Below are 10,318 nucleotides of genomic sequence, written 5' to 3'. Positions count from 1 at the left end.
CATACGTACAACATAGCATTTTCATGAGTACAACAGCATAAAATTTTCTTAAAGTATGCATGAACTTTGCACAGAAATTAAATCTAAATACAAATCAGTGCAGGGCGGTGCGGGGGTGAGTCGTATCATAGATCCTACGCTAGTCATCAGCATGGTCTAGGAAACCTACCCACAACCTCCATGTATTGATGAGTTCTTCTGTACAAACCTTACACGTGTTTGCTCAGGTATGTAGAATATTGAGATTATGGATCTTACATACAACCAGCTTACATGTGGATAGGCTCCATGTATCATTTAAATCACACTGTGGAAGGCAGGGCAAAACTCCGCTGCAATCCTCCCTCTTGCTTCCTGCTTTTGTGGTAGCAAGGTTTCACTTGTCTAGGGAGATGAGGTATATCAGAGGCTACCAATTGGAAATTTAGGGCTGGTGACTCTGGGTTGCAAAATTTCTGCAGATTGGGGGTGTGGGAGCTTGGGAAAGGTGGTGTTTTGGATGGGAGCTTAGAAGTAAGGTTGCCAACCTCCAGGTTTTGGCTGGAGATCTTCTGCTATTATATCCGATCTTCAAGAGTCAGAGATCATTTCATCTGGAGAAAATGGTCACTTTGAAAGGTGGATTCTATGGCATCATATTCCATTGAAGCCACTTCCCTCCCTAAACTCCACCCTCCTCAAACCCCAACCTCACCCCCAAAATCTCAAAGTATTTCCCAAGTCAGAGTCATCAGCCCTACTCAAAAGGGAGATGGTACCATAGAGTGCACTCACCAAAGGTGCCATTTTCTCCTGGGAACTGATATCTGTAGTCTGGAAATCAGCTAAAATGTCAGAACTCCAAGTCCAGCATGGGGTTTGACAACTCTATTGATATATCACTGACAAAGTATCAAAAGTGGATTGAAAGTACATTATTCTGCATGTACGGGAGAGGCCTCGGAGTATGATCAAGTGTTCTCTGACTTAGTATTACAGTTCTTAACTATCTATGTTCTAAGAACCATCCCAGATGGCCTCAGCATTCATTTAGAACAGCAGAAATATCGCAAAACTGGAGTTGGCTATGGTATGCCTTTTGTAGAATAAAGATTTCCTCACTTTTAGCAAAGGAAAGTCTCTCTCTCTAACACACACACACACACACACACACACACACACTCCTCCTTTCTTTATCCCTTCTAAAGTAGCTTCTTCTTATCCTCGGCTGCCAGTTCTCTATGATTGAAATTTGAAAGCATGTAGCTGTTCATCTGAGAGTGATTAAAGAGCCTCATTTCTTGGAAGAGTCAGTACTCATCATCTGCCATGATGAATGAGCATCTAACATCCCCTGATCCCATTATATTGTGATTAATTGTGCCAGTTTAAGTCAATAATTCATTTGTTAAAAATAGGTTTGCAAAGTATCATTTGTCTCTGGGGAGCAATCAGAATATTTAAAAAAATCATTTGCTACTTCTCATTAAATTAGTGTTGGGAGTCCTACTGAAGGGTTCTGTTCATCAAACATTTATTGCCTGCTTATTTGATAAGAAGTTGTATTTGTCTAAAATTATGTCTTCTAACAGACGGAACGGCCCGTATTTCCTTGGCATTAATGAAAGAATGGGGGGGAGAAATAAGGCTAAAGAGGTGTGTGACTGAACAGGAAAGGCTGGCGTGACAATAAGAATGATTTCTGAATGCTTGTTTTAGGAATAATGCTCTAATCTTTCAATATGAACTGGGGCGCCTTCCCTCCCTTTGGTGTGACAGCCCATTAATGGCAGGTTGTGCATCTACAATGAGAGATGTATGGGCCCCAAAGTCTCATATTTATAAATGGTAGTAAATGTTGCATTCATATTCATTGAGCCATTAAAAAAATGTTCCACTGTAAACGCTTCTAAGAGGGATGTATAGGGAATATCACCTAGTCTGCTGCTAATGATCATGGCCATAACCGAGGAAGACATTTGCTTAATGCTGCCATCTTTCTCGTTCATGTCACTTGGTACGCCTGTGATATTGCATGAGATGTATTGATATTCATAGATTATGTGGTCCCACGTAGAGGCTCTGACTAGAAGATGTCAACAACCAAAGTAACCAATAGCCAAACAATGCCATTCCTTTACTTTCCAGACTGCTGCGTCACATGATTCAGGAGCCAAAATGTATAGTGCCATTCTATGAAGACTTACTGAAGAAGAAGAAGTTTGGATTTCTACCCCGTTTTTCTCAATCTTTAAGGAGTCTCAAAGTGGCTTACAAATTCCTTCCCTTACACACCCCACAACAGGCACCTTGTGAGATTGGTGGGGCTGAGAGAGTTCTGAGAGAACTGTGACTAGTCCAAGGTCACCCAACAGGCTTCATGTGTAGAAGTGCTTTCCTTTGCAACTCAAGGCAACTGATTTCAATAGGCTGGCAGGATTCTCCAAAGGATTGCCATGTTAGTCTCCTAAAGTGATGAATGCTGAGAATTTTATGTGCTCACTGCACACTAACATGGGATGTAATTCTAACCTACTGGGCTGAATCCAGCCAGCTTTTCCACTCACTCTCACCCAGCTTTCCTTCATACAACAGCTATCATTTTGCATGGATTGGTACCTACAGTTCCTGTGATTCTCAGCATAACCTATTTAAGCGGTCAAAGAGAACTTATTCATTTTTCACCTGCAGAAAAGCTGCTAAAGTCCAAGCCATTATGAAGTATCACAGTTGGCCAGCCATTCTTCATATGCACAGTGAACAATGGCTCTGGCCACCCTCATGGGATTGATCTTTGGCAGCTGAGTTGTCCTCACTGAGTAGGTCTCCCTCCCCCCAAAAACCTTACAAGAAATTGGAATTGCAATGGTGTAGAGTATGATTTTAAGTCTGCTACCATTAAAGAGTTTGAACATTCTAGCCATCATTTCATTAAATCAAAAAGATTTGTCCCAGAAGAATGAAATTGGGATGAAGAATCTGCCAGGTGAGTGGTGCTATTTGCCGAGATTGGAGAAAAAATGTCAGATGAAGTGTGGCCGATTTGCAGCACTTTGCTTTGGTATGCAGCACTTTCATTGTTTTTGTTTTGTTTCCCTCCATTTTTGTTTTGTTTCCCCCCATTTGCTAGTTTTTTTAAAGTAAAGGTAGTCCCCTGCACATTATTGATTCATGGGATCACATCTCATCATGACATCTACTAATTAGGCAGACTATGTTTATGGTATGGTTTGCCACTGACTTTTCCAGTCATCTACAGTTTACCCCCAGCAAACCAGGTATTCATTTCACTGACCTCCAAAGGATGGAAAGCTGAGTCAACCTTGAGCCAGCTTCCTGAAACCAATTTCTGCCAGAATCAAATTAAGGTTCTGAGCAGAGCAGAGCTTTGTCTGCAGTATTGTAGCTTACTACTCTGTCCCACTGGGCTCTTTTTGCTAGTTTAAATTCAGTTAAAATTCAAGAACCAAGAAATGCATATTTCTTCATTGATATACTATAACTATACAAATGATACCATTAAAAATACTCCATTGGGTAATGTCCAGTTGGGCTGTCTGTGCTTCCAAAATTCCATGTGCAATTCACCCATGCTCATAACCATTACAGTTTAGTGGTTAGAATGTTAGACTAGAATCTGGAAGACCCAGGTTAGAATCCCTATTCCACCATGTAACACTGCTGGATCACCTTGGGCCACTCGTTCTCTCAGCCTAAGCCACCTCTCAGAATTGTTGTTCTGAGGATACAATGGAAGAGGCGAGAACAACATTGCAAGCCACCTTGAGTCCCCAGAAATTAGAAAAGTAGAGTACAAATATCTCAGTAAATAAATAAAATATGAAACTGCCCATATTCTAAGACCTATTTCAGAAGCACTACTTTTGGTGCCTCCATCTTCACTCGTTGGTAGTCTGGACAAGGATGAACCAGGGCGTCCCCAATCCCACTACGACGTTCTCACCACTAAAGCAAACAGGCTAGCCCATAATGTTTTCCCATCAAAGGCAATAAAAGTAGCCTGTAATTTGTCCCTGAGTGATTTAAGAATGGATGAAATAAAATACAGGGAGATGGTTTGGAGAAGGAAACATGGTGTCATTTAAGGAAATTTGAAAATGTGCCATGCAGTTCTGGACTCCAGTCAGCTTGAAAAGACAGACACCACTACTAATGAGGAGTTCCTTTACCAGATTAGCCTCCACTGTTTGGCTTGTCCCTCCTTGATACCTTATAAGCTCACCTCAGGTTTCCTGGGGATCTGACCGTCAGCCAAGCTGAGCTCAGCACAATCCCTTCATTGTTTGCAAAGCTCGAGTTTGACAGCAGGTTCTATTAATGTGACAGGCTTGACTGAAAAATGTGTCACTGCTAAAGCAGAGCTGGGAGGGAGGACAACTTTGATGTCTGAGGGACTGGTTTCATATGTCTGTGTGAGAGGTGGGAAAGCAATCTTTCACAACAGCCTCAAGGAAGAAAGCAAGTGTGGTTGCTATAACCACACTAACAGGACCAGAAGTGGAATGAAATGGTTGCCTCACTGCCTGGTCTTGTTTTCCTTTGAGAAAGAACCACTACCATATAGCACTCTTTTACTGTTGTTGTTGTTGTTGTTACGTCAACAATGTGACTGACATTGTCAGAAAGACAGGTGCCCTTACTGAGGAGATTAACATGGCAATTCAACAGTGAGGAGAGAACAGAGGCAGGAAAATGATGGCTGGAATAAATAGGAGAAGTATGATCTGGAGTAATGCACAAAAACTCCCCTAATCTCAATTTAGAGAGACAGCCTAGGATAGTTCTTAAAGCAAAGTTTCTCATCTTCATTGAAACATTGGACATTAGGGGAATTTTGAGGACATTTGGGGAATTTTGAGGACAGTACTCCTATCCAATGAAGGGCAGGGAGAGTCAGGAGTGGGGCTTAGCTTTAGGGAAGAAATGCTTTGGGGAAGAAGTAAATGAACACTAGGAGACATATCAGTGGGCACCACATTGGGGAACACTAGGTTAGAGTGTCAAACTTGGATGTGGGAGACCAAGGTTTAAATCCCCCATTCTGCTACAGAAGATTGCTGGATAGCCCTGAGCCAATCACTCTCCCTCTTGGCATAAACTACATCACAGAGCTGTTATTGTGATGATAAAATGGAGGAAAGGAGAACAATGTTGTAAGCCATTTTGGATCCCCATTGGTGAGAAAAATGGAATATGAACATAGTATCTAAATAAGTAAAACTTTGCATTTGCTGTTTCCAAACTTATCTTGGGAAACTCACATTTTATGAGCCAAAACCAAGAAGTTTGCAAAAAGTGGGTGTTACCTCTCCACCATCTCCTCCTAGCTTTCCTATTTCCTACATCCCTATTTCTTCTGTTCTCCTAAATTTGCTTGTTGACAGAGTGAGTCACAAGCCTTTATTGGCATAAAATAAACATACAAAATCAGCATACAAAATTTGCCCATTATTGCTCACAATTATAGACACTGGTACTAAAATACTAAATACTAAAATATATACATGGTCCTTCTGTAACTATAGGACATTCCTTCAGCTAAGTTAACTCACTTAAACGTCATCGGATACTGACAGAAGCTAGCAAAATTACTGCTGGCTATATGTGGTCATAATACATAGACATTGGTTGGTATTCATCTAGACTTACGTCTATTATTGTTAGCAGAAATTTTGCTACATTCTCACACACTGTGGGATCCATGTTGTTCAAAAGCATAGGTATCTTAAGAGCATCAGTTAGATTGTTATACAGAAATGGGATAAGTGCAGATTGTGACATTCTGATTTTTGCAAACCTTACACAATGAAAGAGGGTATGATCGAGTGTCTCCACCTGACCCATATTGCATGGACATAGCCTCCTCTGTTGACAGAGTGGCTACAGTGGCTACAGCAAATTCTTTCCCTCTCTTATCCTTCTGTGACAGACTGCAGTAGAAATGTGTATTTTTAAAAGAACAGTTCTGTAAAAGTAAAATATTGTTTACCTCCAGAATGAGGCAGGAAAGGCCAAGGATCAGGGGAGCTACCTGATGCAGAGAGTGGGAAAAGGTTACACTCCTTGTTACAACAAGCTGAGAGGTTCTTGGTCTGGATCCTTTGTGCTGTTATGACCTGTCTGTCTAAACTGAGTCAAAACTGAACATTTCTCAGGGAATAGTTATGTCAAAGTGTGTGACAGGAACTATTGTTACCAGCCTGTGTGCTGGGTGAAAGCAATCAAATACACAGACAAAGTGTACTGGTGGGAAGAGTTTAATAATAGGCTATCTGAAAAGTCTTTATAAACTAGATTAGGAATATATTCTAGGGAGAGAAGTGCTCCAAAGAGAAGTGCTCATAGGGTTTGAAACATCAGAATTTGCTTGAGTTTACTTCAGTAGAGAGTTTATATTTTATATTTTATTTTTGAGGGTTTTACCTAACTGGGAGGGCTGTGTGAGGGTAATGAGTGAATTACCTAGCCTATGTTAGGACCCTGGATGTCAGAAACCATTAGCCAGAATATTTACTGTATATACTCGTGTATAAGCCAAGTTTTTCAGCCCTGTTTTAAGGCTGGAAAATGCCCCCTCGGCTTATACACAAGTCCTGCTTACCAGCCGGCTCTTCAGGCCTCTGCCGAGGCTGGGGGCGTGGCCGGGATGACCTCCCTGTGGCTGCACAAGCCGCTTGTTGCTGCCTTCCTGGGAGGGTGAAGGGGATCCCTGGCTGGCTGGGCTTTCTCAAACCCTGGGAGGCAGAGGGAGCTCCTTATTTGGGCAGTGACTCCCCCTGATGTCATTGCCCAAATAAGGAGCTCCCTCCACCTCCCAGCTGGAAGCCCAGGCAGCCGGGAGGTGGAGGGAGTTCCTTATTTGGGCAATGACATCAGGGGGAGTCACTGCCCAAATAAGGAGCTCCCTCTACCTCCCGGCTTCCCACCTTCGGCTTATACACAAGTCAATGCTTTTCCCCAGGTTTTGGTAGTAAAATTAGGTGTCTCAGCTTATACATGAGTCGACTTATACACGAGTATATACGGTATGCAAAGGAACTGTACAAACTGTGAAACATCTTTGAAACATCTAATCTAAACTAAACTAAGTAATCTTAAGTGTTGTGCTAAAGAAACAAAAACTATAAGCCAAGCTCTCTTGTGAACAGTGTACAAAGAGAACTGGTTTCAGTACAAGCACAGGTTCATGTTTGTAAGAGTCAAGGATTGCTTGAAATATGGTAAGCAATATCAAATTCAAAACACAAATACCCCCCTCTGCTCATTCTGTCCCTTTCCACACATGCAGAATAATGCACTTTCAATCCATTTTCAGTGCATTTTGAAGCTGTGCGAAATACCAAAATCCACTTGCAAACAATTGTGAAAGTGGATTGAAAGGGCATTATTCTGCATGTGCAGAAGGGGCCTTATTAGGCTTACTTTTTGTAGAGAATCAGAACTAAGGGGTTTTGCCAAAGGCTTCATGGGAAGGTGATTAGGCTTGGTCATTGTTCTTTGACAATGCCCCCATTTGACTGCAGAAATACTCCTGGGAAGGTAAAATTGTTCCTGAATACTAAACCATCAGTACTAAACCAAATTCTTGCATCAATACTAAGCCAAATTCTGAGGTACCACAGATCTTACACATAACACTGGGTGATCTGTGTTTGAATCTCCATTTAGCCCTGAATCTCAGTGAGTGACTTTCAGGTAGCTGCATTCTCCCTCTCAACCTAACTGACTTCTCAGTGTTTTTGTTAGGATAGAGAATCAAGCTAGCTGTCAATGAAAACTCTGAATGAAAACTTTTCAATACTGGGGCAATATGATGTCTAACTTGCCCCTTTAAGCAGTCTTTGCTGCTCTGTTCTGGACCAGCTGAAACTTGCATTGAAATAGAACATCATATTTCTCCAAACACTGTCCACAACCTTTGGCCCCTGCAACTGAATTTCATTCCATCATGTCCCAAAACTGTGTCAGTGTTAAAGTCATAAAGGTTAAAGTTCAAAAGTAGCACATTAGAGAGTTCCATGTAATAAACATAGGCAGTCTCTCTATTTCCTTATCCTGCAACCCTGATAAATAACAGTCTCTATTTTTGACTTGGGAATTAAATGTCCTTTTTAATAACAGTGTTATTGTGAGTTGCTGCAGATGTCATTCTTTGGTTTTCATCTCCTTTCCTAGGATTTCTAGAAGTTTAAATTGCTGACTAGGAAACAAATGCACTGTGCCTTTACTGTACGTGTGCATAAATGCATGTGCTCCAGCATTAAAGTACCATGCTATCAACAGTGTGTCATTGCCTTCTGATAATCTATTGGAGAACAGTTATATGTTTCGAATGTATCTTTAACCAAAAGAACGTTCCCATAACTTTTAAAGTGATCAGACAATCATGACTGCTGAGTCAATAAATCCATCCTCAAAAGATGGAATAGAACCTTCAGCAACAAATAATGGGACTATGCCTGGGGCTGCCCTTGAGGATAATCCATACATGATTTTTTTGGATGAGTTTTAATTTCCAGATCAGCGACAAAGGTAGGCCAGCGTAGAGCGAGTTGCCATAATCTAGCCTGGAGGTGACCATCACATGAATGACTGTGGCAAGGTAGGGGGCCAACTGCCTAGCCTGGCAAAGGCGGAAAAATGCAGTCTGGACTGTTCTTGTGACCTGGCCCTCCAACAAAAGGGTAGAGTCCAAGGTCATGCCAAGACTCTTCACTGATGAGACAGATGTAGGGCCTCACCATCTAAGGCTGGCAGTCGGAAGTTCCCCAGTCCTTCCCCCTACCCAGCCACAGGACCTCCATCTTTGCTGGATTAAGTTTCAGTCTGCTTGTTTTCAACCAGCCAGCCACAAGCTTTTAAACAATGCTGGACCCTCCATTGTAAGGATGAGTTGGGTATCGTCAGAGTACTGATGACACTGTGAACCATAGCTCCGCACCAACTGGGCCAGGGGTCGCATGAAGATGTTAAATAGCATTGGGGGGAAGGATAGTTCCCTGTGGCACCCCACAGCTGATGGGTACTTTGATACATTCCCCCCCCCCCCCAGATATCACCTGCAGTCCCCGGTGCTGGAGGAAATTATAATGCCATAGAGTAAACCCTCTAAAGCAGTTAATCTCTGTAGTCTGTAGATGATTTGTAATTCCAGATCTCAAGGTCCCACCTGAAAATTAGCAGCCACACCCACAAAACAAAATAATTGGTTGATCTTTCAACACTCCTTTCCTTAGCACAATACTTCCTGTCATGTGACACCAGAGCATACCAGGCTCTTGAGAAAAAATGCCCAACAGGCAGTGATAGAAAGAAGAAAAAAAGATTGCAATGGTTCTTTGAACAACCCTGTTAAAAAAGATGAAGTGGCCCCATTTCCTTCCCGCTTGCTACAGTTTTTTGTCAAGTCCTAAATTGTTGCCTAGGGGAAGAAAAGGGGGGAAGGAGGAAACTCACTCTCCAAGTTTTCCTCTTTCTTTTCACCCACTTTTAAGAAAGAAAAGATTTTGTTCAGTTACTAATTCCTCCCAGACTCTCCTCCAAGCAGAGACCCAACTGTATCCCTATTAAATTATATAGAGCGAGTCCAGTCCTCGGCTGTCAGCGGGACCCATCAGTCCTAATTTATCGCCCCAGGAAACACAGTACAATTATGGTAATAAATAATAATAGGATTCAGTACATGACAACATGAGTGATGGAGCCTCTCCGAACTCATTTACATTGCTTTGTGTTGCAATCACCCTGCCTCTAATGTAATGCCAGGCAAATGAGCCTTTTTGAATATTGTGCAATCTATTGCAAGTCAACTGGCACAAAACTCACTCAATAAATCATGTTCAAACACATGCCTTTAATGACAGGTAAATCAACAATAAAGTAATTGCATTTAATGTAGTGAAAGGCTGGACAAAAACAGTGACCTCAAAGTGACTTTTTGTAAGAAGGTACCGCTCTGTTGCAGCAGTGCGTGGGATGCACTGCTTGCCTGCTTCCTTTGAAAAAGAGGAACTTTTTGCTTAGATGCACATCACAGAACTAATCACAAACGTTCCCTTTGATTTAGGGGTTGACCTCTCCTGCAAGTGATGATCCAAAACTAGATGGTTTGGGTCACAAGCTTCTTAACTCAGACTAGACTCATGGACTACAGCAGAATTTCTCCAGAGTGAGTGGACAGCGTGTGGATTGGAACCATAAATGGAATTTTATCTTTCTTTCTACATAGGTATGGCTGAAAAAAATACTTCACTGACAGACTTTAGAAAGTCATGATGGAGTAAGCTGCCAACCTCCTGGTCAGGCCTAAAGATCTCCT

Source organism: Sphaerodactylus townsendi, linkage group LG12 (genome assembly GCF_021028975.2).
Source record: "Sphaerodactylus townsendi isolate TG3544 linkage group LG12, MPM_Stown_v2.3, whole genome shotgun sequence".
NCBI lineage: Eukaryota > Metazoa > Chordata > Lepidosauria > Squamata > Sphaerodactylidae > Sphaerodactylus > Sphaerodactylus townsendi.
This window is presented reverse-complemented; position numbering follows the sequence as displayed.